Source organism: Oncorhynchus mykiss, chromosome 15, assembly GCF_057628025.1.
Source record: "Oncorhynchus mykiss isolate SJ-2025 chromosome 15, ASM5762802v1, whole genome shotgun sequence".
In the NCBI taxonomy this organism is placed as follows: domain Eukaryota; kingdom Metazoa; phylum Chordata; class Actinopteri; order Salmoniformes; family Salmonidae; genus Oncorhynchus; species Oncorhynchus mykiss.
Window position 1 is genome coordinate 33,358,800 of NC_143036.1, and position 26,276 is coordinate 33,385,075.

General features: G+C 42.5%; 1 long non-coding RNA gene across 3 annotated transcripts; it reads right to left on the reverse strand.

Moving 5' to 3' along the window:
- Positions 1-575: 575 nt before the first annotated feature.
- On the reverse strand, positions 576-5,605 carry LOC149977440 (uncharacterized). 3 transcript variants are annotated; one of them, XR_016486501.1, is made up of 6 exons: positions 5,155-5,605; positions 4,761-4,902; positions 3,511-3,919; positions 3,257-3,413; positions 1,230-1,759; positions 576-1,102 (listed from the first exon to the last, which is right to left on the reverse strand). It is a non-coding gene; the product is annotated as an uncharacterized LOC149977440 (long non-coding RNA). The 3 variants fall into 3 exon arrangements; XR_016486500.1 differs by having other exon boundaries at positions 3,757-3,919; positions 4,761-5,605; XR_016486499.1 differs by having other exon boundaries at positions 4,761-5,605.
- Between the last annotated feature and the right edge of the window lie 20,671 nt (positions 5,606-26,276).

Genomic DNA, 26,276 nt, shown 5'->3' on the forward strand with positions numbered 1-26,276 from the left:
GGACCTTCAGAGTGACACATGGAATGAATAGCACTACTTCTTAATTTCTCAAAAGAAAAACATCGACCAATTTCTAAAGACTTTTGACATCAAGTGGAAGCCATAGGAACTGCAACCAGGATCCCAATAAATAGGGTTTCCCATAGAAACCCATTGTGAAATCCTATGACCTCAATTTTATTTTTCCTGGATGGTTTGTCCTCTGGGTTTTGCCTGCATGATCAGCTCTGTTATACTCACAGACATTATTCTAACAGTTTTAGAAACCTCAGTGTTTATCCGTCTATCCAAATCTACCAATTATATGCATATCCTAGCTTCTGGGCCTGAGTAACAGGCAGTTTACTTCGGGCACACTTTTCATCCGGACGTCAAAATACTAGCCTTAATAAGAAGCTCCCCTTTGCCTACACCCATTCAGCATTGTTCACACCGTATTAAGCCAGCCCCATCCATCTCTTTAAGGATTCACATGTAAGGTAATTTGCTAAACAGTGGGTAGTGTACTAAAGATTAAGACTAACAGTGGTAAAAGTAGTAGCCTAAAATAAGGAAAAACCCAGGTAAACAGAAAATGTCCAGATAAAAATATTTTATAAATATTAGATGACACATATTGTCAATATATTTAAAATAATGTACAGTATGTACAAAAACAACATCAATAACGATATCAGTGATAGATGAGTTAGTTATAATGCATACAATCAGGGGTAAAGTGACTGAGCAGCAGGATAAAAACATTGTAGCAGCAACGTATGGTGTGTGTGTTAGGAGAGAGTCATTTGAATAGCAGCACTGCAGATAGTGCTAATGACTGGTCCATCCTAACCACGCATGAACAAGGGAATCTATTTTCGGATAGTCTGTTTCTGTCCTGCCCTTGACTTTGGTGCAGGGCACGTGATGTCCATAGGCTCTTCATCGCAAAACTTCCTGATGATCTCAAAAAGATGTGTTTCTATAGGTGTGTCCAGGTGGTGATTGTACAAGCAGACCATCTATGGGAGGAGGGATGTCAGCATTGCGCAACAGCTGAAACCTTGTCCAGACTGAGTCCGAACGCTCCTTGGCGACAACACCAGACTCAAGAGCATTGAAGCTGTAAAACGGAAATAACGAAAAAAAAATTAGAAGACATTACACCTTGCACAACATAAATTCACCTCCCAAGTTTGGATAAGAAGAAGAAGAATAACCTCATACAATGCATTACAAATTATATTCACCTGAAGTGCTGCTACTTCTTGGTCTGTGGCAGCGGCCTGAAGTACAGAGTCAGATGTTGTTGCCACCCATAGCTTTCCACCAGCACGGTACCATCCTCCAGTCCAACCAGCTGTGGGATGTTGACCCCTGTCACAGTGCTGTCCTTCACAACACCAGCAATCTCAAACAAAGTGTTCACTCTGGTCTTTCTGAAAGCGCTGCTTGATGAGGCTGGGAAAACATGGTGTGATCAGGAAGTGAAAGTCCAGACTGGTGGACCATGCACAATACCAGAGCACAAACTTGTTCTTGCTTTGGCCACTACAGTTATCACAATTCAGGTCCACACGTGTTTCCCCAACTCCGTAGTTGGTGAAGAAATGGTGCATGTAGTTGATGACTGCGCTGCCCGCTTTGCTGGATGACATGCCTTCCTCAATCAAGTAGTTGACTTGTGGTATTCCTTCACAGCAGCAACCAAACAAGCCACACTTGCGAGGTGTTAAAAGTAGATGGGACCTGGCTACATAGGGTCAGAAGGATAGTGCACCTGCAAACAACAAAATAACATTAAGATGAATTAAAATGAATTGTCTCACCCCTGTCAGTCTGTCTTTACACAGCTCAGTGAAAGGCATTTGCCCACCTCCCATATAATATATATAATATATATATATATATATATATATATATATATATATATATATATATATACACTGCCGATTTTTCAGGTATTTTTCAGGTATTCCTACTTACAAAGCATGTAGAGGTCTGTAATTTTTTTCATAGGTACACTTCAACTGTGAGAGACGGAATCTAAAGCAAAAATCCAGACAATCCCAATGTATGATTTTTAAGTAATTAATTAGCATTTTATTGCATGACATTAGTATTTGATGCATCAGAAATGCAGAACTTAATATTTGGTAGAGAAACCTTTGTTTGCAATTACAGAGATCATACGTTTCCCGTAGTTCTTGACCAGGTTTGCACACACTGCAGCAGGGATTTTGGCCCACTCCTCCATACAGACCTTCTACAGATCCTTCAGGTTTTGGGGCTGTCGCTGGGCAATACAGACTTTCAGCTCCCTCCAAATACTTTCTATTGGATTCAGGTCTGGAGACTGGCTAGGCCACTCCAGGACCTTGAGATGCTTCTTATGGAGCAACTCCTTAGTTGCCCTGGCTGTGTGTTTCAGGTCGTTGTCATGCTGGAATAACCAGCTACGACCCATCTTCACTGCTCTTACTGAGGGAAGGAGGTTGTTGGCCAAAATCTCGCGATACATGGCCCCATCCATCCTCCACTCAATACGGTGCAGTCGTCCTGTCCCCTTTGCAGAAAAGCATCCCCAAAGAATGAAGTTTCCACCTCCATGCTTCACGGTTGAGATGGTCCAGATGGTCCTCATCCTGACATGACCCTCCAGCATGACAATGCCACCAGCCATACTGCTTATTCTATGCGTGATTTCCTGCAAGACAGGAATGTCAGTGTTCTGCCATGGCCAGCGAAGAGCCCGGATCTCAATCCCATTGAGCACGCCTGGGAACTGTTGGAATGGAGGGTGAGGGCTAGGGCCATTCCCCCCCAGAAATGTCCGGGACCTTGCAGGTGCCTCGTGAAAGAGTGGGGTAACATCTCACAGCAAGAACTGGCAGATCTGGTGCAGTCCATGAGGAGGAGATGCACTGCAGTACTTAATGCAGCTGATGGCCACACCAGATACTGACTGTTACTTTTGATTTTGACCCCCACTTTGTTCAGGGACACATTATTCCATGTCTGTGGAACTTGTTCAGTTTATGTCTCAGTTGTTGAATCTTGTTATGTTCATACAAATATTTACACATGTTAAGTTAGCTGAAAATAAACAAGGTTGACAGTGAGAGGATGCTTCTTTTTTTGCTGAATTTATATATATATATATTTTTAAGTGTATCTATCTATCTATCTATCTATCTGTCCTTAATCAGTATAAAGGAGGAAATGTTGCTTCCTTGTTGAGAAAAATCAAAGCTGTAATGCATCCGGATGTGTTTACTTGCTGGTTCAGTAGTGACCCCCAGAGAAAACTGCAGGTCTTGACAGGTGGTCTTGCAGTCAGCAACCATTTTCTGGCCCGGGCTTGGTGCTTGAGATGTGGGGCAGCAATTTTGTCCACAGATACCTGAAGGAAGACAGCCCGATGACACATACCTCTGGAAAAAAACAGAAATAATGTGAGATGAATAAAAGTAGTACCAATCATGTTCAATTCATGGTCAATTAAATAATCAAAACGTGTTTATGATTTACATAACAAGTGTTGTCATCGAGTTCTTGTAGAGACGCCACACGGCTGCTTTTGTCACATGGGATGGCAGCAGCTGTCCACCAATGTGTGTCCTGGGTGGTGTCCTGGTAATACTTTTAAAATGTATGTAGTTCTGTCCTTGAGCTGTTCTTGTCTAATTATGTTTTATGTGGACCCCAGGAAGAGTAGCTGCTGCTTTTGCAACAGCTAATGGGGATCCTAATAAAATACCAAATACCAAAAATTACATTATCTTCTGCGTAGTTGTTGATGAAGTTCACCACTTGCTGCAAGTCCTCATGCTTCAGGTGTAACCTGTGCTTGCTTGGGCCAGCTCTCTTTTTGATGGGAGACATTAGACCATTCTCCTTGTATGACTAGTGGAGGAGAGTCAGGCGTGTTCTACTCATGCTGAAAGACAAATTCCAGATAGAAATATTTTAGCATTATTATACAATAGATGCGAAATGGCATTCTGAGATAACATCAATACACACAGTTCGTACACTCAATGTTAGCTTGCATGCCAGCCATCTAACATCAGCTAGCTAGCTAACAGCAGGCTTTCTTGGGGTATTTTGTTTAGACATGCAGCTAGCTAGCCAGCCAACAATGAACCATAATCTCAATCCATAGAGTACTACCAATACAAATCGATTGTCATAGCTAGCTAAAATTAATCAAATAGTTTCAATGTTAGCTAGCTAACATTAGGCTATAACTAGCAATGTGAAATGGCATTCTGAGAAAACATCACTAACATTACACACAACTCATACACGTAATGTTAGCTAGCAAGCCTGCCATCTAATGGAAGCTAACGTTAGCTAGCTAACAGCAAGCTTTAACTTGGGATTTAGACATTGTTTAGACATGTAACGTTAACGTTAGCTAGCTAGCTAAACAATGAACCATAATCCCAATCCATAGAGTTATCTAGAGTTATCCAAATAGGTTCAATGTTAGCTAGCAAGCCAGCCATCTAACGTCAGCTAGCTAGCTAACAGCAAGCTTTAACTTGGGATCTTTTGTTTAGACATGTAACGTTAACGTTAGCTAGCTAGCTAAACAATGAACCATAATCCCAATCCATAGAGTTATCTAGAGTTATCCAAATAGGTTCAATGTTAGCTAGCAAGCCAGCCATCTAACGTCAGCTAGCTAGCTATCAGCAAGTTTTAACTCGCAATGAGAACAACTTTCTAACAAAATTTGAAATGTATAATATCTGAAACTGTAGCGAGACTCTTACCCATATACATGGATGAAAGCTTCACGGCAGATTGCAACCCCTTTTCATTAAATAAGAAGTCCTGTGTTTCTGTTTTGTTTGCACAGCTTGCTTGTCCCGTTGTGTCAAGTCACTCTGGTTCACACTGACCATGTGCAAAGCCCTAAAAATCATCAGATCTTTTTGAAGGTGTAATCCGGAGACAGCTGTTTTATACAATAGCCTTCAGTGTTAACTTTTTGACTCCCTATGCCTTTGAAATCTCCTTTTCATACTCTGCTTCTACCAGACATTTCAATGATTTCAAAACTTGGTCAACTTCTTCTGTGACAACAACATTGTTGATCACCGTTTCTTCCCCATCACTGTCATCAGAAGACCCTACAGTGACTTCTTCAATGAAAAATGTTTTTACCTAAATCAGGGATTTCCTCATCGTCTGATACATTTTCAGAGTCAGTAAAAGTCAGCAAGGCATGATCGTCCTCCAGAAAGTAGTCCATCACAACTTTTTCCCACTGACCTTTGTAGATAGCGCCTGATAAATGCAGGGCAGTAATGTTACTGAGAGCAATAGCAACATATTTGCAGTTCTCCATCGCTAATGTTATGTCTTTAAAAAAAATTGTAATAGAAAAGATAATCTACGCACAGCGAGCAGATCATTTTATAGACAAAAGATTCTACACTGCAGACCAATCTAAAACTAATCTCTCAGCATGTCCAGCCCACTCATTATCTCAGCCAATCATTAAAGTTCACATGTTCAAAAAGGTATTTTTGCCCCCCCAAAAACATTTTTTACCCTTCAAACAGCTCTCCTGTAAACTTGTATCTTGCAACACACACACAGTTTCCTGAAACGGGTCACATACCTTCCAACTAAGCTTAGAGGAAAGTCTCTGTCCTCAGGCCTGCAGGGGAGCCAAAGTAATTCCGCTACCCAAGAGTGGGTTCTAACAGCAGATGTACTGTGGCTACCCTTTGACATTTTTCCTATTTTGTTGCCTAACAACCTGGAATTAAAATATATATTTTTTTACTTTGTATCATTTGATATACAACAACATGCCTACCACATTGAAGATGCAAAATATTTGTTTATTGCGAAACAAGAAATAACACAAAAAAACAGAACTTGAGCGTGCATATACTTTATAGAGCCACCTTCTGCAGCAATGACAGCTGCAAGTATCTTGGGGTATGTCTCTATAAGCATGGCACATCAACCACTGGGATTTTTCCCATTATTGAAGGCAAAAGTACTCCAGCTCCTTCGAGTTGGATGGGTTCCTCTGGTGTACAGCAATCTTTAAGTCATACCACAGCTTCTCAATTTGATTGAGGTCTGGGCTTTGACAAGGCCATTCCAAGACATTTGAATGTTTCCCTTTAAACCACTCAAGTTTTGCTTTAGCAGTATGCTTAGAGTCATTGTCCTGCGGGAAGGTGAACCTACATCCCTGTCTCAAATCTCTGGAAGACTGAAACAGGTTTCTCTCAAGAATTTCCCTGTATTTAGCGCCATGCATCATTCCTTCAATTCTAACCAGTGTCCCAGTCCCTGCCGATGAAAAATATCCCCAGAGTATGATGCTGCCACCACCATGCCTCACTGTGGGGATGGTGTTCTCAGGGTGATGAGAGGTGTTGGGTTTGTGCCAGACAATGCTTTTTCCTTGATGGCCAAAAAGCTACATTGTAGTCTCATAAGACCAGAGTACCTTCTTCCGTATGTTTGAGGAGTCTCCCACAAGCCTTTTTATGAACACCAAACATGTTTGCTTATTTTTTTCTTTAAGTAATGGATTTTTTCTTTCACTCTTCCATAAAGGCCAGCTCTGTGGAGTGTACGGCTTAAAGTGGTCCTTTAGTCAGATATGCCAATCTCTGCTCTGGAGCTTTGCAGCTCTTTCAGGGTTATCTTTGGTCTCTTTGTTACCTCTCTGACCTCGTTGCCTGGTCTGTGCATTTTGGTGGGCGGTCCTGGCAGGTTTGTTGTGATGCCATATTCTTACAATTTTTAAATAAGGAATTTAATGGTGCTCCGTGGAATGTTCAAAGTTTCTGATATTTTTTTATAACTCAACCCTGATCTGCACTTTTCCAAAACATTGTCCCTGACCTGTTTGGAGAGCTCCTTGGTCTTCATGGTGTCGCTTGCTTGGTGGTGCCCCTTGCTTAGTTGTGTTGCAGACTCTGGGGTCTTTCAGAACAGGTGTATATATACTGAGCTCATGTGACACTTAAATAAAGTCCACCTGTGTGCAATCTAATTAATCATGTGACTTCGGAAGGTAATTGGTTGCGCCAGACTTTATTTAGGGGCTTCATAGCAAAGCAATACATATGTGCACACCACTTTTCATTTATATATTTTTAGAATGTTTTTAAACAGGTCATTTTTCAAATTTCACTTCACCAATTTGGACTATTTTATATAAGTCCATTACTTGAAATCCAAATAAAAATCGATTTAAATTGCAGGTTGTAATGCAACAACATAGGATAAACAAGAAGGGGAATTAATACTTTTACAAGGCACTTTATACGTTTGCTGCCAGCTCCTAGCAAACTGTTGAAAAAATGGTGTGTTGACCAATTACAATGCTATTTCTCTGTAAACATATTAACAACAGAGTTTCAGCATGCTTATAGAGAAGGATACTCAACATGCACATATTCCTGATGATTGGTTGAAATATATTGATGATCAGAAGGTTGTGGGAGTTGTACTGTTAGATATCAGTACATCCTTTGATATTATTGACCTTAACCTGTAGTTGAAAAAACATTCTGTACTAGCCAAACATTTTGGCATACCTACTCATTCAACGGGTTTTCTTTATTTCTACTATGTTCTACATTGTAGAATTCTACAAGACAGTCTACATTCTACAAGACATCAACATTATGAAATAACATATATGGAATCATGTAGTACCCAAAAATGTGTTAAATTAATGAAAACATATTTTAGATTTTAGATTCTTCAAAGTAGCCTCCCTTTGCCTTGATGACAACTTTGCACACTCTTGGCATTCTATCAACCAGCTTCATGAGGTAGTCACCTGGAATGCATTTCAATTAACAGGTGTGCCTGGTTAAAAGTTAATTTGTGGAATTTCTTTCCTTCTTAAGCCAATTGGTTGTGTTGTGACACGGTAGGGGTGGTATACAGTAAAAGCCCTATTTGGTAAAAGACCAAGTCCACATCATGCCAAGAACAGCTCATATATATTTTGATTTGCTTAACACATTTTTGGTTTCTACATGATTCCATATGTGTTATTTCATAGTTTAATTTTTCACTATTATTCTGCAATGTAGAAAATAGTAAAAAAAAAAAAAAAGAAACACCCTTGAATGAGCAAGTGTATCCAAACTTTTGACTGTTACTGTATGTAAATAAGGTATTTCTGCTTTTGTTTTTTATGTTTGCAAAACAAATATAAAACATGTTTTCACATTGTCTTGATATGGTATAGTGTGTGGATCCATTTTAGAATAAGGTTGTAACGCAACAACATTTGGAAAAAGGGAAGGGGTCTGAAGACTTTCCGAATGCACTGTGTACAGTATAGAGACATTATTGCATGGAACTCCATTCCATCTCATATTGCTCAAATTAACAGCAATCCTGGTTTCAAAAAACAGATAAAGTGACACCTTTCGGCGCATCTCAATATTAGGAAGGTGGATCTAATGTTTGTTATTCTCAGTGTAAAACTACAAAGGTTAAATGTCTCTATTTTAACAAATTCTAATGTGACACTGTTGGATACATTGTTGCTCTGACTACTTCATGGTGTAACTGTTCTCGTCCTCCTCTTCTGAGGAGGAGTAGTAAGAAGGATCGGAGGACCAATGCGTAGGGTGGTAAGTGTCCATATTGAATAAATTATATGAACACAAAACAAAAACAACGAGAACGAAACGAAACAGTCCTGAACGGTGAAATACAAAACACAGAACAGAAAAGAAATCACCCACGAAACACAATAGAAAACAGGCTACCTAAATATGGTTCTCAATCAGGGACAACGATTGACAGCTGCCTCTGATTGAGAGCCATACCAGGCCAAACACAGAAATAGCAAATCATAGAAAAACTAACATTGACAACCCACCCAACTCACGCCCTGACCATACTAAAACAAAGACATAATAACCTATAGGGGAGGGTCTGGGTGGGTGTCTGTCCGCGGTGGCGGCTCTGGCGCGGGACGTGGACCCCACTCCATCAGTCATTCTCCACCTCTTTACCCGCCTCCGTGGCCTCTTTAATGCAGCGACCCTCGCTGCCGACCTCGGACTGGGGTCCCAAGCCACGGGTCCCGAATGGACGGGAGAGTCTGGCAGCACCGGACGGACGGGAGATTCCGGCAGCACTGGACAGGCGGGAGACTCCGGCAGCTCCGGAGTGAAGGGCGATTTTGGCAGCACCGGCGTGACAGGCGATTCTGGCAGCTCCTGGCTGACGGACGGCTCAGGCAGCTCCTGGCTGACGGACGGCTCTGGCAGCTCCTGGCTGATGGACGGCTCTGGGAGCTCCTGGCTGACTGGCGATTCTGGCAGCTCCTGGCTGACGGACGGCTCTGGCAGCTCCTGGCTGACTGGCGGCTCTGGCAGCTCCTGGCTGACTAGCGCCTCTGGCAGCTACTGGCGGCTCTGGCAGCTCCTGGCTGACTGGCGGCTCTGGCAGCTCTTGGCTGACTGGCGGCTTTGGCAGCTCCTGGCTGATTGTCAGCTCTGGCAGCTCCGGACAGACGGGAGACTCTGGCAGCGCTGGGCATGAGGAAGACTCTGGCAGCACTGGACAGGCGAGAGCACCTTTAGGGAGGAGACGGAGAGACAGCCTGGTGCGGGGGGCTGCCACCGGAGGGCTGGTGCGTGGAGGTGGCACCGGATAGACCGGACCGTGAAGGCGCACTGGAGCTCTCGAGCACCGAGCCTGCCTGGTTGAATGCTCCCCGTAGCCAGGCCAGTGCGGCGAGGTGGAACAGCCCACACTGGGCTGTGCTGGCAAACCGGGGACACCATGCGTAAGGCTGGTGCCATGTACCCCGGCCCGAGGAGAGACCAGATGCGCTGAGCCAGCTTCATGGCACCTGGCTCGATGCCCACTCTAGCCCAGCCGATACGAGGCGCTGCTATGTACTGCACCGGGCTATGCCCGCGCACCGGGGACACCGTGCGCCTCACGGCATAACACGGTGCCTGCCCGGTCCCTCTCGCTCCAAGGTAAGCACGGGGAGTTGGCGCAGGTCTCCTACCTGACTTCGCCACACTCCCCGTGTGCCCCCCAATAAATTTTTGGGTCTGCCTTTCGGGCTTCCAGCCGCGCTGCCATGCTGCCTCCTCATACCGCCGCCTCTCAGCTTTCGCTGCCTCCAGCTCTGCCTTGGGGCGGCGATATTCCCCAGCCTGTGCCCAGGGTCCTTTGCCGTCCATGATCTCCTCCCATGTCCAGGAGTCCTGAGATCGCTGCTGCTGCTGCCCGTTACCACGCTGCTTGGTCCTTTGGTGGTGGGTGATTCTGTAACGGTTCTCGTCCTCCTCTTTTGAGGAGGAGTAGTAAGAAGGATCGGAGGACCAATGCGCAACGTGGTAAGTGTCCATATTGTATTTATTAAGACATAATAAAATAACTAAGTTCAGAACGTGACACATGGTGCCCCCATGAGGAGAAGTATTTGTTACATTGGTGCAATAACCAGGATGTCTATCAGCAACATGGTATCATTAGAATATTTCAAAATATTGATATTCAACCCTTGTAGTTATATGTCAGCTAAGAAATACACATTAGTTAGCTCAGGTGACATAACTGGCTGGCCGGGAAGAAGGAGGGGGTCAAAAAGAGATGGGATTAGTTTAGATGAGCTGGTTTTAGCTAGTGTATCTTCACTCTGTAAAATTACATTCCCTGACACTTGAAGTCATTATCATCACTGATCCATGGGTGCCAGCATTCTTTGGTTTTGTGGTTCAAACAATCAATCCCATTACTTGCTCATGGGGAGTGGGGTACTAAAACCTGGCAGGATTGGGAGGCTACATGCTACAGTTGCATGAGGGAATGCCTTGTTCACTCTTTTCTTCTACAGGTGCATTTCTAATTAGGAAATGTCAGCTGAATAATTTCAACCTTTTTGAATGCACCATATTTAGAAAGAGTAAAATTGAATTACAGGTTATAGCTCTGTACCTTAAATAAATGTTTACTTCATTAAATAAGCAGGCTGACTGTTTTGCAATGATATCAAAGCGAATTTTTAATAAAGACTATTATTATTTTTCTCTTTTCTTTTCATCCCCCTATCCTTCGAGTTGTTGAAACTTATTTGATTTTCTGTGGTTCAGAGAAAAATATCAGATTAATTAACTGATTAGTTCACCTTTGTTTCAACATCCCGCTGCTAAGGCTGTTGGTATTTTGCAGCCGGCAAAATACATGTGGCCTACTTGTCTACCAGCCTAATTGGTCTGTAGCCATTAATAAACCCAGAAAACCGTGATTCATTGTTTCTGTCCCAAATGGCATCTTATTCCCTTTATAGTGCACTACATTTGACCAGAACCCATAGGGCTCTGGTCAAAAGTAGTGCAGTATATAGAGAATAGTGTGCCATTTGGGAGACTATCCTGTTTTCAGTTCTAAACCTGACGGCTGGTTGGTTTTTACTGTGCATGGATGGAGCATCTTTAAATAATGAACGAGTCATGTAGTCTACTCTTTGGGTTTGTTAAGGGCTGTGCGGTCCCCTATTATTTTTAATGTCTGTTTGTTCATATTCACCAGTCTGAGCGTGCTGGGTTTTTAATGAAACAAATATAATATTCTCAGTATTTTTTTTTTTTGCCCAGTGTTGTACTTTATTGCATCTACGTCTGTAAGACCTAAAGTAAATAAACCAAACTTCAACTTTTCATTTCACCATCTTTCCGCCCCCTTTCACTCCATTGCATGTAAGTTTATGTCTATTCTCTGTAGGCTACTTGTAAACCCACAGGTTGTGGTCATGGTAGCCATGTTTAGATTTCACAGCATTGAGGAGATAGAGGAGGAGGACAAAGGGAAGGACGAGAAGGAGGAGGTGGAGGTTTCTGTGGTGCAGGTTTTGCCAAGGTGAGATGCAGCTGTGCTTGAGAGTCACTGCTAATGAAGCAGCTGAGCCCTCCTCCTCTGCTCCACTCATCTATACTACCCTGCCCTCTCCTATCCTATCTTCTCCTCTCTACCCCTCATCTTTCCTCTCCTGTCCTCTGCTCTGTTTTCCCTCTCCTCTCAGTCTCTGTTATTGCCCTCCATACACTTATTTTCAATCTGGGATGACACACTTGTAGCAATGATTTAGATTTACATGCTTCAATAAATTTCACCATACAATGTCAGTGCTGTTTTTGATGAGAATTATTATGGATATGACAAGAGCCATTTGTGTTTTTGTCCATCAAGATTAGGCTTCTGCGATGAAATTGGTACTCTGGGATTTCCCTCCTCTGCCAGCCTGGTATCAACTGATAAGCGTCAGACTGTCAAGATTTTGCAAAAAGATATGCATCACGAGTCAACACATTGTATTCAATGTGAAAAGATGTACGTCAAGGCTGAACACATTGAAGCATTGCTCAATTCAAGCTGTTGACACATAACTCAATACATTGCATTCATTCAAGGCAATAAAGTTAATGATAAAGATGCAATGGGTAAATTGGTGAAAGACTCAGACAGACAGACATACAGACAAACAGACATAAACTCAGTCAGACAGACATGTCTCTCTCTCTCTCTATATTCTCTGATCCCACCTCTTCTCTTTATCGCTTTCTCTCCCTCCTCATATCTCCCATTCTTTGCCTCCCTCTGTCTCTTTCTCTGCCTCCTCTTTATGCTCCCTCCTTTTATTATTTCTTCCGCCCCCTTCTTTCATCCCCTCTACCATCTCCCCCCTCTCTCTCCTTCTCTCCCCCTCTTCTAGCTCTCTCATTCTACCTCCTCATTCATTTGTCTCTCTCCCCCCTTTTCTCTTACTCCTCCCTCCCTCCTTCACCCTTTCCCTTGCTCTCTTGCCCCTTTCCCCTTACATTCTCTCTCCCTCCTTCTTTCCTACCCTACCACTTCTCTCACCTTTCTCTCTCTCCCCGTTGAGGCGGCAGGTAACCTAGCAGTTAGAGCTGGCTCGATCCCTGAGCCAGCAAGGTGGAAAAAAAACTGCCGTTCTGACCTTGAGCAATGCAGTTAACACTAACAACAACAACCGCTCCTCGGGCACTGATGATGTCGATTTAGATAGATAGATAGATAGATAGATAGATAGATAGATAGATAGATAGATAGATAGATAGATAGATAGATAGATAGATAGATAGATAGATAGATAGATAGATAGATAGATAGATAGATACTCTCTCTCTCTCCCTCTCCATGGAAGACAGACACATCCACTCACAGACAGACAGGCAGACTCTAAACCTAACCCTACACTGTAAACCCCAAGGCATTTTTAACTCAAATAGGTCTAGTAAGTTTTATTAGTACTTAAAAATAAGTTATCACTTAAAACATTATTGTTGTACTAACTCAAAACTAAATGAGAAGTCACATCAACTCAAGTTTCTTTTAACTTTTTTCCCTGCATGATCTACCGCAAGTTTAATTTTGGAATTGTTTTTAATATCAGCTATTTTGCATGCACATTGAGTGATTGGTTGATACATTTTATGCTACACAAACATAAATTACCTACATTTTTCTAAATTAATCCAACCATTTAGATTTCTTGCGTCTGACACAGAAATGGTTGTTCCATTTTAAATGGCTTAGGTAGTTGCAAATCCCATTCCAAACCCTGACAGTCATTATGACTGCAGGTTGAAGGTGAATAAAGAGTTAAACTGTGGGATATCCTAACTCTGGCTGGATTTCAATAGGAATTACACATCACTTTACAAGCCAGAATAATGTGATTTTCTGGTAGGGTAGCAAAATGTTTAATTGTTTTGGTAAATTTCCCAGGTTTTCCAGAAATCCCGGTTTTAAGATTCTTGGAAATCCTTCAACCAGAGCAGCGTTCTGTAAATGTTCTTGTTCTGGAACGTTCAATTGAATGTTCAGATGGTGTCGACAAACATGGCAGCTCTGCTTCTAGCTCCTAAGCAACTTTGTAGTATTTGGTTTTAATTTTTTACATTCTTTATATTTTTAGCCCAGAACGTTTTTTGTGGGTTATTGCACACAGCCAGAAAGAACCTTTAGATATCAGAGCGAAGATAAATCACCAGCATTACGACTAGGAATACAATTTTACCAAATTTGATCCTGTGTTCTTACCCTCCAGGTCAATTGAACTTTTCCTAGAGGCTGCTCCAAGAAGAGATATTCGGAGTGGATTTCTAGTCTTACTCAGTAGGCGTGCAAACCATCCACTGCTTCCGAGTATATTATAAAGTAGACAAGCTCAGGGCGAGGATGTCCTTCCAGAGAGACATCAGGGACTGCAACATACTCTGTTTCATGGAATCATGGCTGGCTGGATATACTGTCCATACAGCCAGCTGGGTTTTCAGTACATCGTGTAGACAGGAATAAAGAACTCTCCGGGAAGAAGAAAGGCAGTGGTGTATGTTTCATGACTAACTACTACATGGTGTAATTGTGATAATGTACAGAAACTCAAATCCTCAAGGCCCACAAGGAACTACACTGGACTTTGTGCAAACTGGAAACCACAATTCCTGAGGCCGCATTTATTGTAGCTGGGGATGTTAACAAAGCAAATTTGAGGAAAAAGTTCTATTAACCCATTGACTGTAGTACTCACGCCGGAAAAACACTCGACCACTGCTGCTCCCCCTTCCGGGATGCCTATAAGGCCATCCCAATGGCAAATCAATTCATGACTCCATTTTTGTCCTCCCTTCCTATATGCAGAAACTCAAATAGGAAGTACCCGCTCTAAGGTCTATTCTATGCTGGTATGACCAATCGGAATCCATGCTACAAGATTGTTTTGATAACGCGGACTGGGATATGTTCCGGGTAGCCTCTGAGAATAACATTGACGTATACACGGACACGGTGACTGTGTTTTTCCCACTATGACTATTAAAACCTACCCAAACCAGAAACCGTGGATAGATTGCAGCATTCGTGCAAAACTGAAAGCGCAAACCTGAAAGAACAAATTTAACCATGGCAAGGTGACTCGGAATATGTCAGTATACAAACAGTGCAGTTGTTCCCTCTGTAAGGTAATCAAACAGGCGAAATGTCAGTACACAGACAAAGTAGAGTTGCAATTCAATGGCTCATACACGAGACATATATGGCAGGGTCTACAAAAAAATTACAAAGGGAAAACCAGCCACGTCGCATACACCAACATCTTGCTCCCAGATAAGCTGAACACATTCTTCGCCCACTTTGAGAATAACACAGTGCCACCGGCGCAGCCCGCTCTCAAGGACTGTGGGCTCTTGATCGCCAAGGCCGGCTTGAGTAGACATTTAAACGTGTTAACCCTCGCCATGCACCCAGCCCCAGACGGCATCCCTGGATCCACAGACAATGCAATCACCATCGCACTGCACACTGCTCTATACCATCTGGACAAGAGGAATACCTATGTAAGAATGCTGTTCATTGACTATAGCCTTCAACACCATAGCACCCTCCAAGTTCATCATTAAGCTTGGGGCCCTGGGTCTGAACCCTGCCCTGTGGAACTGGGTCCTGGACTTCCTGACGGGCTACCCCCAGGTGGTGAAGGTAGGAAACAACACCTCCATTTTTGTGATCCTCAACACGGGGATGCAAAAGGGGAACCGGGAAAATGAAAAATATTAAATATGAAAAATAATTAACTAACTCTATACTCATTACAACCCATCACCTTATTCCATTACTGTAACCCTATCTGATCCTACCCCAGGCCAATGGCCTGAGAGGCCGGGACACTACCACTCAACACACGCTGTAACTGTACTGAAGTCAAATATCATACCCCTAAGTACACTATATATAAAAAAATATGTGGAAACCCCTTCAAATTACTGGATTCGGCTATTTCAGCCACACCTGTTTCTGACAGGTGTATAAAATTGAGCATGCAGCCCTGCAATCTCCATAGACAAACATTGTGAGTAGAATTGCCTTACTGAAGAGCTCAGTGACTTTCAACGTGGCACCGTAATAGGATGTCACATTTCCAACAAGTTAGTTCATCAAATTTCTGCCCTACTAGAGCTTCCCTGGTAAATTGAAAGTGCTGTTATTGTGAAGCGGAAACGTCTAGGAGCAACAACGGCTCAGCCGCGAAGTGGTAGGCCACACAAACTCACAGAACGGGAACGCCGATTGCTGAAACGTGTAACGAATAAAAATCATCTGTCCTCGGTTGCAACACTCACTACCGAGTTCCAAACTACCCCTGGAAGCAACGTCATCACAATACCTGTTCATCATGAGCTTGGGTTTCCATGGCCGAGCAGCTGCACACAAGCCTAAGATCACCATGCGCAATACCAAGCGTCGGTTGGAGTGGTGTAAAGCTTGCCGACACTCTGGAGTGAGGAATCACGCTTTACCATCTGGCCATCAGAAGGATGAATCTGGGTTTGGCAGATACCAGGAGAACGCTACCTGCCCCAATGCATAGTGCCAACTGTAAAGTTTGGTGGAAGAGGAATAATGGTATGTGGCTGTTTTTCATGGTTCGGGCAAGGCCCATTAGTTCCAGTGAGGGGAAATCTTAATGCTACAGCATACAATGACATTTTAGACAATTCTGTGCTTCCAAATTTGTGTCAACAGTTTGGGGAACGCCCTTTCCTGTTTCAGCATGACAATGCCCCCATGCACAAAGTGAGGTCCATACAGAAATGGTTTGTCAAGATCTGATGTGGAAGAACTTGACTGGCCTGCACAGAGCCCTGACCTCAACCCCATCAGACACCTTTGGGATGAATTAGAACGCCAAGTCTCCGCATAAATGCACCTGCACTGTGAGAGTCTCAGAGGTCCGTTAAAAGCGCAGAGAGCATCATGAAGAACAAGGAACACACCAGGCAGGTCCGAGATACTGTTGTGAAGAATTTTAAAGCCGGATTTGGATACAAAAAGATTTCCCAAGCTTTAAACATCCCAAGGAGCACTGTGCAAGCGATAATATTGAAATGGAAGGAGTAACAGACCACTGCAAATCTATCAAGACCTGGCCGTCCCTCTAAACTTTCAGCTCATACAAGGAGAAGACTGATCAGAGATGCAGCCAAGAGGCCCATGATCACTCTGGATGAACTGCAGAGATCTACAGCTGAGGTGGGAGACTCTGTCCATAGGACAACAATCAGTCGTATATTGCACAAATCTGGCCTTTATGGAAGAGTGGCAAGAAGAAAGCCATTTCTTAAAGATATCCATAAAAAGTGTTGTTTAAAGTTTGCCACAAGCCACCTGGGAGACACACCAAACATGTGGAAGAAGGTGCTCTGGTCAGATGAAACCAAAATTGAACTTCTTGGCAACAATGCAAAACGTTATGTTTGGCATAAAAGCAACACAGCTCATCACCCTGAACACACCATCCCCACTGTCAAACATGGTGGTGGCAGCATCATGGTTTGGGCCTGCTTTTCTTCAGCAGGGACAGGGAAGATGGTTAAAATTGATGGGAAGATGGAGCCAAATACAGGACCATTCTGGAAGAAAACCTGATGGAGTCTGCAAAAGACCTGAGACTGGGACGGAGATTTGTCTTCCAACAAGACAATGATCCAAAACATAAAGCAAAATCTACAATGGAATGGTTCAAAAATAAACATATCCAGGTGTTAGAATGGCCAAGTCAAAGTCCAGACCTGAATCCAATCGAGAATCTGTGGAAAGAACTGAAAACTGCTGTTCACAAATGCTCTCCATCCAACCTCACTGAGCTCGAGCTGTTTTGCAAGGAGGAATGGGAAAAAATGTCAGTCTCTCGGTGTGCAAAACTGATATACCCCAAGCGAGACATACCCCAAACTGAGACATACCCCAAGCGACTTACAGCTGTAATCGCAGCAAAAGGTGGCGCTACAAAGTATTAACTTAAGGGGGCTGAATAATTTTGCACGCCCAATTTTTCAGTTTTTGATTTGTTAAAAAAGTTTGAAATATCCAATAAATGTTGTTCCACATCATGATTGTGTCCCACTTGTTGTTGATTCTTCACAAAAAAATACAGTTTTATATCTTTATGTTTGAAGCCTGAAATGTGGCAAAAGGTCGCAAAGTTCAAGGGGGCCGAATACTTTCGCAAGGCACTGTATCAGCATGATGACAGCTACCCTTTCCGGAATTACAATATTCTACAAATATGTTAGTAGCTCACTCCAGATACGTATCTCCCTGGACTCATACACTAAAAGGGAGATTTCGGAGGTACGGATTGGATGCATATAGCGGAGAATATCTTTGCTTCGTATATGAAATTAAGGGCATGCTTACATCCTTAGAAAAAAAGGTGCTATCTAGAACTTAAAATGGTTCTTTGGCTGTCCTCATGTGAGAACCCTTTGAAAAAAACTTTTTGGTACCTGCAATCAAATAACCAATGGAGGCCGTTTTCCTGCCAGTTCATTTTTCAATAATGTTAGTTAGGCTACTCTGGTTATTTCACTCCACACATCAACCACTGTTTGAGGAGCATGCTGTGTGACAGGTGATATTCCCTCCAAACTCTGTATGCTATGGGCTCTCGAAACCCTATTTCTGCAACTACCCAGTGCTTAATTTTGGAAACCAAGAGAAATCTGTTCAGGAAAATTGATAGTATTTGTTGTTTTCACAACAAAACATATTTCATTAAACTGTTGACTGCCCCTCTCTCTGTATGCTTGAGAAATTAATGATGGAGAGAGGAGGAGATGGAAACACACGGTGTAGAGGTATTTTGTAGCTAAAGGTAATGTGTCAGCCAATTAATTATGAAATATAGAAAGAGCCCTATTGTTAGGCTATTCAAAATCAAATTCAAATTCACTATAATTGTAGGCTAACTCTGTCTGCTGCCGTGCACAATCTATGAACCAACAGCATTGCCTAGGCCTATACTTTCTCTCCCAGAGTCATGGATAGAAAGTTTGGAGCTCAGCACAAGGAAACCAGTTCATCCTGCAAGCATAATAATACACTCCACACTCAAAGGAGATTACTAGAATTTGTTTAATTTTAGAGTATATGCTCGACCAAAGACTCAGTTTCAACTTGTTGTTACACTTAAAATGCATCAATAGTAGTGAGATGAATTTTAAAAGCATGAAACTGTTCTGATTACAAGTGTTTAATGTAATTTTCGATTGCATTTGAATTGATGTCAGAGTGGTTAGAGGGACAATTAAACCCTGAGTACCAGGCCATTAGCGACCTAATGGTCATTAGCGAGTTGGGTACTACCAACGCATGTCCAGAGTGCATAAAAGGAGATTACCATGACTCACCGGTCATATGGAATTTTACTGTGACCATGACTCATGATTTACGGTGTGGCTTTAATACTGTCACCACAACAGCCCTACGTGCACACAGTAACAGAGTGGCAAAGACAAGAGAGGATGCTTTCATTATTTTAAAGTGAAACACAGACAAACAGGTAATGAAGGCAGTTTAATGGGATGGAAGGGTAGTCCTGAACATATCCGCTGACAATTATAAAGGGTCTTCCTGTGTGCCAGATTTAAATGGATATGCATGCACACATAGACATGTGTAATGTTTTGTTTGATAGTGGCCGGCGGTTGGTGATTGTGTGGCTGGCACGATCCCATCAGAAACTGAGAAAGGGAGGGAGGTCTGGGTCTCTGATAATCTCAATCCAAATGATTGTTCTTATAACCATAGAAGAAGTTGACTGTTGTTACAAATTAAGTGTATGTACTGTATGTAAAGTTATTTCGGAAAGTATTCACACTTCTTCCCTTTTTCCCACATTTTGTTACGTTAAAGCCTTATTCTAAAATGATTTAAATACAAACATTTCCTCATCAATCTAAACACAAAACCCCATAATGACAAATCAAAACAGGTTTTAAGAAATTGTTGCAAATGAATATACAGTATATACAAAAATGAAATACCTTATTTAGAGTTGAAGTCGTTAAGTTTACATACACCTTAGCCAAATACATTTAAACTCAGTTTTTCACAATTCCTGACATTTAACCCAAGTAAAAATTATCTGTCTTAGGTCAGTTAGGATCACCACTTTATTTTAAGAATGTGAAATGTCAGAATAATAGTAGAGAGAATGATTTATTTCAGCTTTTATTTATTTCATCCAATTCCCAGTGGGTCAGAAGTTTACATACACTCAATTAGTATTTGGTAGCATTGCCTTTAAATTGGGTCAAACGTTTTGGGTAGCCTTTCACAAGCTTCCTGCAATGAATTGGGTGAATTTTGTCCCATTCCTCCTGGCAGAGCTGGTGTAACTGAATCCCTTTTGTAGGCCAACTTGCTCGGTTACGCTTTTTCTGCCCACAAATTGTCTGTAGGATTGAGGTCAGGGCTTTGTGATGGCCACTCCAATACCTTGACTTTGTTGTCCTTATGAAGTATGCTTGGGGTCATTGTCCATTTGGAAGACCCATTTGCGACCAAGGTTTAACTTCCTGACTGATGTCTTGAGATGTTGCTTCAATATATCCAGATAATTTTCCTGCCTCATGAAGCCATCTATTTTGTGAAGTGCACCAGTCCCTTCTGCAGCAAAGCACCCCCACAACATGATGCTGCCACCCCTGTGCTTTACGGTTGGGATGGTGTTCTTTGGCTTGCAAGCCTCCCCTTTTTCCTCCAAACATAACTATGGTCATTATGGCCAAACAGTTCTATTTTTGTATCATCAGACAAGAGGACATTTTTCCAAAAAGTATGATCTTTGTCCCCATGTGCAGTTGCAAATTGTAGTCTGGCTTTTTATTATGGCTGTTTTGGAGCAGTGGCTTCTTCCTTGCTGAGCGGCCTTTCAGGTTATGTCCATATAGGACTCGTTTTACAGTGGATATAGATATTTTCTCCAGCTTCTTCACAGGATCCTTTGCTGTTGTTCTGGGATTGATTTGCACTTTTCGCACCTTTTCGCACGTTCATCTCTAGGAGACAGAGCGCGTCTCCTTCCTGAGCGGTATGACGGCCGCATTGTTTGTACAGATGAACATTGTACCTTCAGGCGTTTGGAAATTGCTCCCAAGGATGAACCACACAGAACAATTTTTTTCTGAGGTATTGGCTGATTTCTTTTGATACAGTGAATTTTAAGTGAAAACAATATGTCTTTAAACAATTGTTGGAAAAATGACTTGTGTCATGCACAAAGTAGAAGTTCTAACCAACTTGCCAAAACTATAGTTTCTTGACAAGAAAATTGTGGAGTGGTTGAAAAACTAGTTTTAAATGACTCCAACCTAAGTGTATGTTAACTTCCGACTTCAACTGTATATAAGTATTCAGACCCTTTGCTATGAGACTCGAAATTGAGCTCTGGTGTATCATGTTTCCATTGATCATCCTTGAGATGTTTCTACAACGTGATTGGAGTCCCCCTGTTTTAAATTCAATTGATAGAACATAATTTGGAAAGGCAGACACCTGTCTATATAATGTCCAACAGTTGACAGTGCATGTCAGAGCAAAAACAAAGGCATGAGGTCAAAGGAATTGTCCGTAGAGCTCCTATACAGGATTGTGTTTAGGCACAGATCAAGGGAAGCGTACCAAGACATTTCTGCAACATTGAAGGTCCCCAAGAACACAGCGGCCTCCATCATTATTAACTCAAAATCAAATAAAATTGTATTAGTCACATGAGCCAAATACAACGGGTGTAAACCTTACAGTGAAATGCTCACCCCATGGCTTTGTTTGGAAAAGTCAATATAATATGGTGTTATGTGCATAGAACCATCCCCTTAGCCTTTCATTCCACTATATCCTATCTAGTCTTTGTGATGTCCCCGTTTAATGATATGGTACTCATCTAATCTGAGGCCACGAGAGCTGTGGGCTGATTGTGGTTGACCCTAAAAGTAATTACAAGGCAGCTTGCCAACACAGGGAATTAGGCTAATGTTTTAGAGAAATAATTAATCACAACTGCCGACTCAGTGGAGATAAATCACCAGAGAGCTAACAAACACATTACAATGGCAGTAATTATCAGATAGACTTTGTTTTTCCAAACACCCCCTACCTAAGGACTTGATGTACTGGGGGCTCCCGAGTGGTACAGCGGTCTAAGGCATTGCATCACACTGCTAGAGGCGTCACTACAGACCCTGGTTCAATTCCAGGCTGTTTCACAACCGGCCATGATTGGGAGTCCCATAGAGCAGCGCACAATTTCCCAGGATTTGTTAGGGTTTTGCTGGGGTATGCTGTCACTGTATATAAGAATTTGTTCTTAACTGACTTTCCTAGTTAAATATACAAATACTCTGAGGTAATTATTATTATTTCTTTCGGAGATGTAGTTGTAGCAATTATGAATAAAGAGTCTTTATAGTAAGCTCATGTAGGTTGGTCATCCTAAATAATAATAATCAACCAAATCAAATAGGAAATGTAGCCTTCCCAAAGTCTCAACTACTTCTTTAACTTAGAAATTACTTTTCTTGGATGGTGTTTTGTTGTCTGAAGAATAAGCTCCTTCTTGTATACATTTTTTATGTAAATGGAGCCTAACTGAGAGGGGAATAAAAATGGTTGTTATATGAATTATCAATTGAAACACCAGTGTAGCATTGCTAACAGAGATTTACTATGAAACTTCCAATTACAAACAAAGACAAGGTTAACGTAGATCAATTTTCATAAACAAAGCATTATGCAAAAGTTAACTGTTAAGTCCACAACCATCTCGATTTGCCACATTGCTGCAATGCTTGCCCAATGTTATAACTTCCCGCCCGGCAATTTCTGTTCCAGAGAAAAATGGAGCTTAACTTCAGTTTTAAATGGAAGAAGCTTGGGACTACTAAGACTCTTTCTAGAGCTGGCCACCTGGCCAAACTGACAATCGGGGAAGAAAAGACTTCGTCAGGGAGGTGACCAAGAACCCTTATGGTCCCTTTGACAGAACTCTAGAGATCCTCTGTAGGGATGGAAGAACCTTCCAGAAGGACAACCACCTCTGCAGCAGTCCACCAATCAGGCCTTTATGGTAGTGCCAGACGGTTAAAAGTCACATGACAGCCCGCTTGGAGTTTTCCGAAAGACACCTAAAGGATTCAAACCAAAATTGAAGTCTTTAGTCTGAATGCCAAGAGTCATCTCTGGAAGAAACATGGCACCATCCCTACGGTGAAGCATGGTGGTGGTAGCATCATGCAGTGGGGATATGTGTCAGTGGCAAGGACTGGGAAACTATTCAGGATCGAGGGAAAGAACAGAGCAAAGTACAGAGATGTAAGTACAGAGATGATGCAAATCATCAGAGATGATGCAAATCAGACCTCTACATTTAAAATACCCTTAAGATATTCGTACAGTAGGCTTATTAGCATTTTTTTGTTCTTCATGTTCCCCTTTTTATCTCTGGGGCAACGGGACTCTGTTCTGTTTATTTATGTTTTATCTGTTGGCCCCAGCCGCGAACTCAGGCTCTGTGTGTAGTTAATCCGACCCTCTCTGCCTAGTCGCCATTTTACCTGCTGTTGTTGTGTTCGCTGACTAGCTGTTGTTGTCTCACCTCCCAATCAAGACCTGTGATTACTTTATGCCTTGCTGTATGTCTCTCTCAAACATCAATATTTTTTATTTTTATTTTTTATTTCACCTTTATTTAACCAGGTAGGCAAGTTGAGAACAAGTTCTCATTTACAATTGCGACCTGGCCAAGATAAAGCAAAGCAGTTCGACAGATACAACGACACAGAGTTACACATGGAGTAAAACAAACATACAGTCAATAATGCAGTATAAACAAGTCTATATACGATGTGAGCAAATGAGGTGAGAAGGGAGGTAAAGGCAAAAAAAGGCCATGGTGGCAAAGTAAATACAATATAGCAAGTAAAATACTGGAATGGTAGATTTGCAATGGAAGAATGTGCAAAGTAGAAATAAAAATAATGGGGTGCAAAGGAGCAAAATAAATTAATTAATTAAATACAGTAGGGAAAGAGGTAGTTGTTTGGGCTAAATTATAGGTGGGCTATGTACAGGTGCAGTAATCTGTGAGCTGCTCTGACAGTTGGTGCTTAAAGCTAGTGAGGGAGATAAGTGTTTCCAGTTTCAGAGATTTTTGTAGTTTGTTCCAGTCATTGGCAGAAGAGAACTGGAAGGAGAGGCGGCCAAAGAAATAATTGGTTTTGGGGGTGACTAGAGAGATATACCTGCTGGAGCGTGTGCTACAGGTGGGAGATGCTATGGTGACCAGCGAGCTGAGATAAGGGGGGACTTTACCTAGCAGGGTCTTGTAGATGACATGTAGCCAGTGGGTTTGGCGACGAGTACGAAGCGAGGGCCAGCCAACAAGAGTGTACAGGCTGCAATGGTGGGTAGCATATGGGGCTTTGGTGACAAAACGGATTGCACTGTGATAGACTGCATCCAATTTGTTGAGTAGGGTATTGGAGGCTATTTTGTAAATGACATCGCCAAAGTCGAGGATTGGTAGGATGGTCAGTTTTACAAGGGTATGTTTGGCAGCATGAGTGAAGGATGCTTTGTTGCGAAATAGGAAGCCAATTCTAGATTTAACTTTGGATTGGAGATGTTTGATATGGGTCTGGAAGGAGAGTTTACAGTCTAACCAGACACCTAAGTATTTGTAGTTGTCCACGTATTCTAAGTCAGCTCCGTCCAGAGTAGTGATGTTGGACAGGCGGGTAGGTGCAGGTAGCGATCGGTTGAAGAGCATGCATTTAGTTTTACTTGTATTTAAGAGCAATTGGAGGCCACGGAAGGAGAGTTGTATGGCATTGAAGCTTGCCTGGAGGGTTGTTAACACAGTGTCCAAAGGGCACTGGGCCAGAAGTATACAGAATGGTGTCGTCTGCTTAGAGGTGGATCAGAGACTCACCAGCAGCAAGAGCGACCTCATTGATGTATACAGAGAAGAGAGTCGGTCCAAGAATTGAACCCTGTGGCACCCCCATAGAGACTGCCAGAGGTCCAGACAGCAGACCCTCCGATTTGACACACTGAACTCTATCAGAGAAGTAGTTGGTGAACCAGGCGAGGCAATCATTTGAGATACCAAGGCTGTCGAGTCTGCCGATGAGGATGTGGTGATTGACAGAGTGGAAAGCCTTGGCCAGATCAATGAATACGGCTGCACAGTAATGTTTCTTATCGATGGCGGTTAAGATATCGTTTAGGACCTTGAGCGTGGCTGAGGTGCACCCATGACCAGCTCTGAAACCAGATTGCAGGTCGCAGTTGCAAATGAGAACTTGTTCTCAACTAGCCTACCTGGTTAAATAAAGGTGAAAAAAATAAAATAATAATAATATTCAGCCAGTATTGTAGTATCATTCTCTCTCTCTCTCTCTGCTCTCCTCTCTCTCTCTCTGAAACGAAAGTAGCTTTGCTCTCTATGTGAGTGCCAGCTCCCATAGCCGCTAGCCTGCCCACCTGCGGCCCTGGTCCCTTGTCTTGTCCACACTCCGCTCGCCAGTCACCTCTCAATTACAATGTGTGATTTTTAACCATTCTGTTATCTTAAGGGTAAAAAATGACCCACCGCTATGTTTAACAGAGGAGAAAACCAACAAAATTATATTTTGTTCAACTTGAAATTTGATTACTTTTCATAGAGTGACCGCAAAATTAGAAAAAGTGAAATATCGCCTTTGTTCATATTTCCATAAAGCTGTACACCACCAGGGTACAAAGATTGTCTTTGGGTTCATTTTTGACCTGACAGTTATGAAATCATTTACACACCGCAAGAAACACACACACACACACACACAATGAGAAATTGCGATTGTGTGCTAATGATTGAACTCAGCCAGCAGCTCCTGAAGAGGAAGGTCACCATGGTTGGCACAGTTAGAAAGAACAAGCCTGAGCTCCCCCTGCACTCCTCGCAACAAGGGGGAGAGAGGCCTTCTCATCAAAGTTTGCCTTCACCACTCTAGTTTCATACCTCCCAAAGAGGAATAATAATGTGGTTTTTCTGAGCAGACTGCACAAAACAGCTGAGATCAGTGATCGTAAGGACAGGAAGCCAGCCATCATCCTGGACTACAACCACAACAAGCGAGGCATGGACAACCTGGACAAGTTGATTGGAACTTACAGCTGCAGGAGGATGACTGCCCACTGGCCCCTAGTCATCTTCCATAACATCATTGAAGTGTCTTCATACAATGCCGTTGTGGTATGGAACAAGATCAACCCCATGTGGATGCCTGATAAGCGGAACAAGATGAGGGTGTTCCTGGAGCAGCTGTGAAAGGCACTTGTAATCACACACATTCAAAAAGGGAGTGCCTCCCCCGCACAGCAGCCCTGCAGCGCTTGTGAAAGCTGTTCAGGGGACTAAA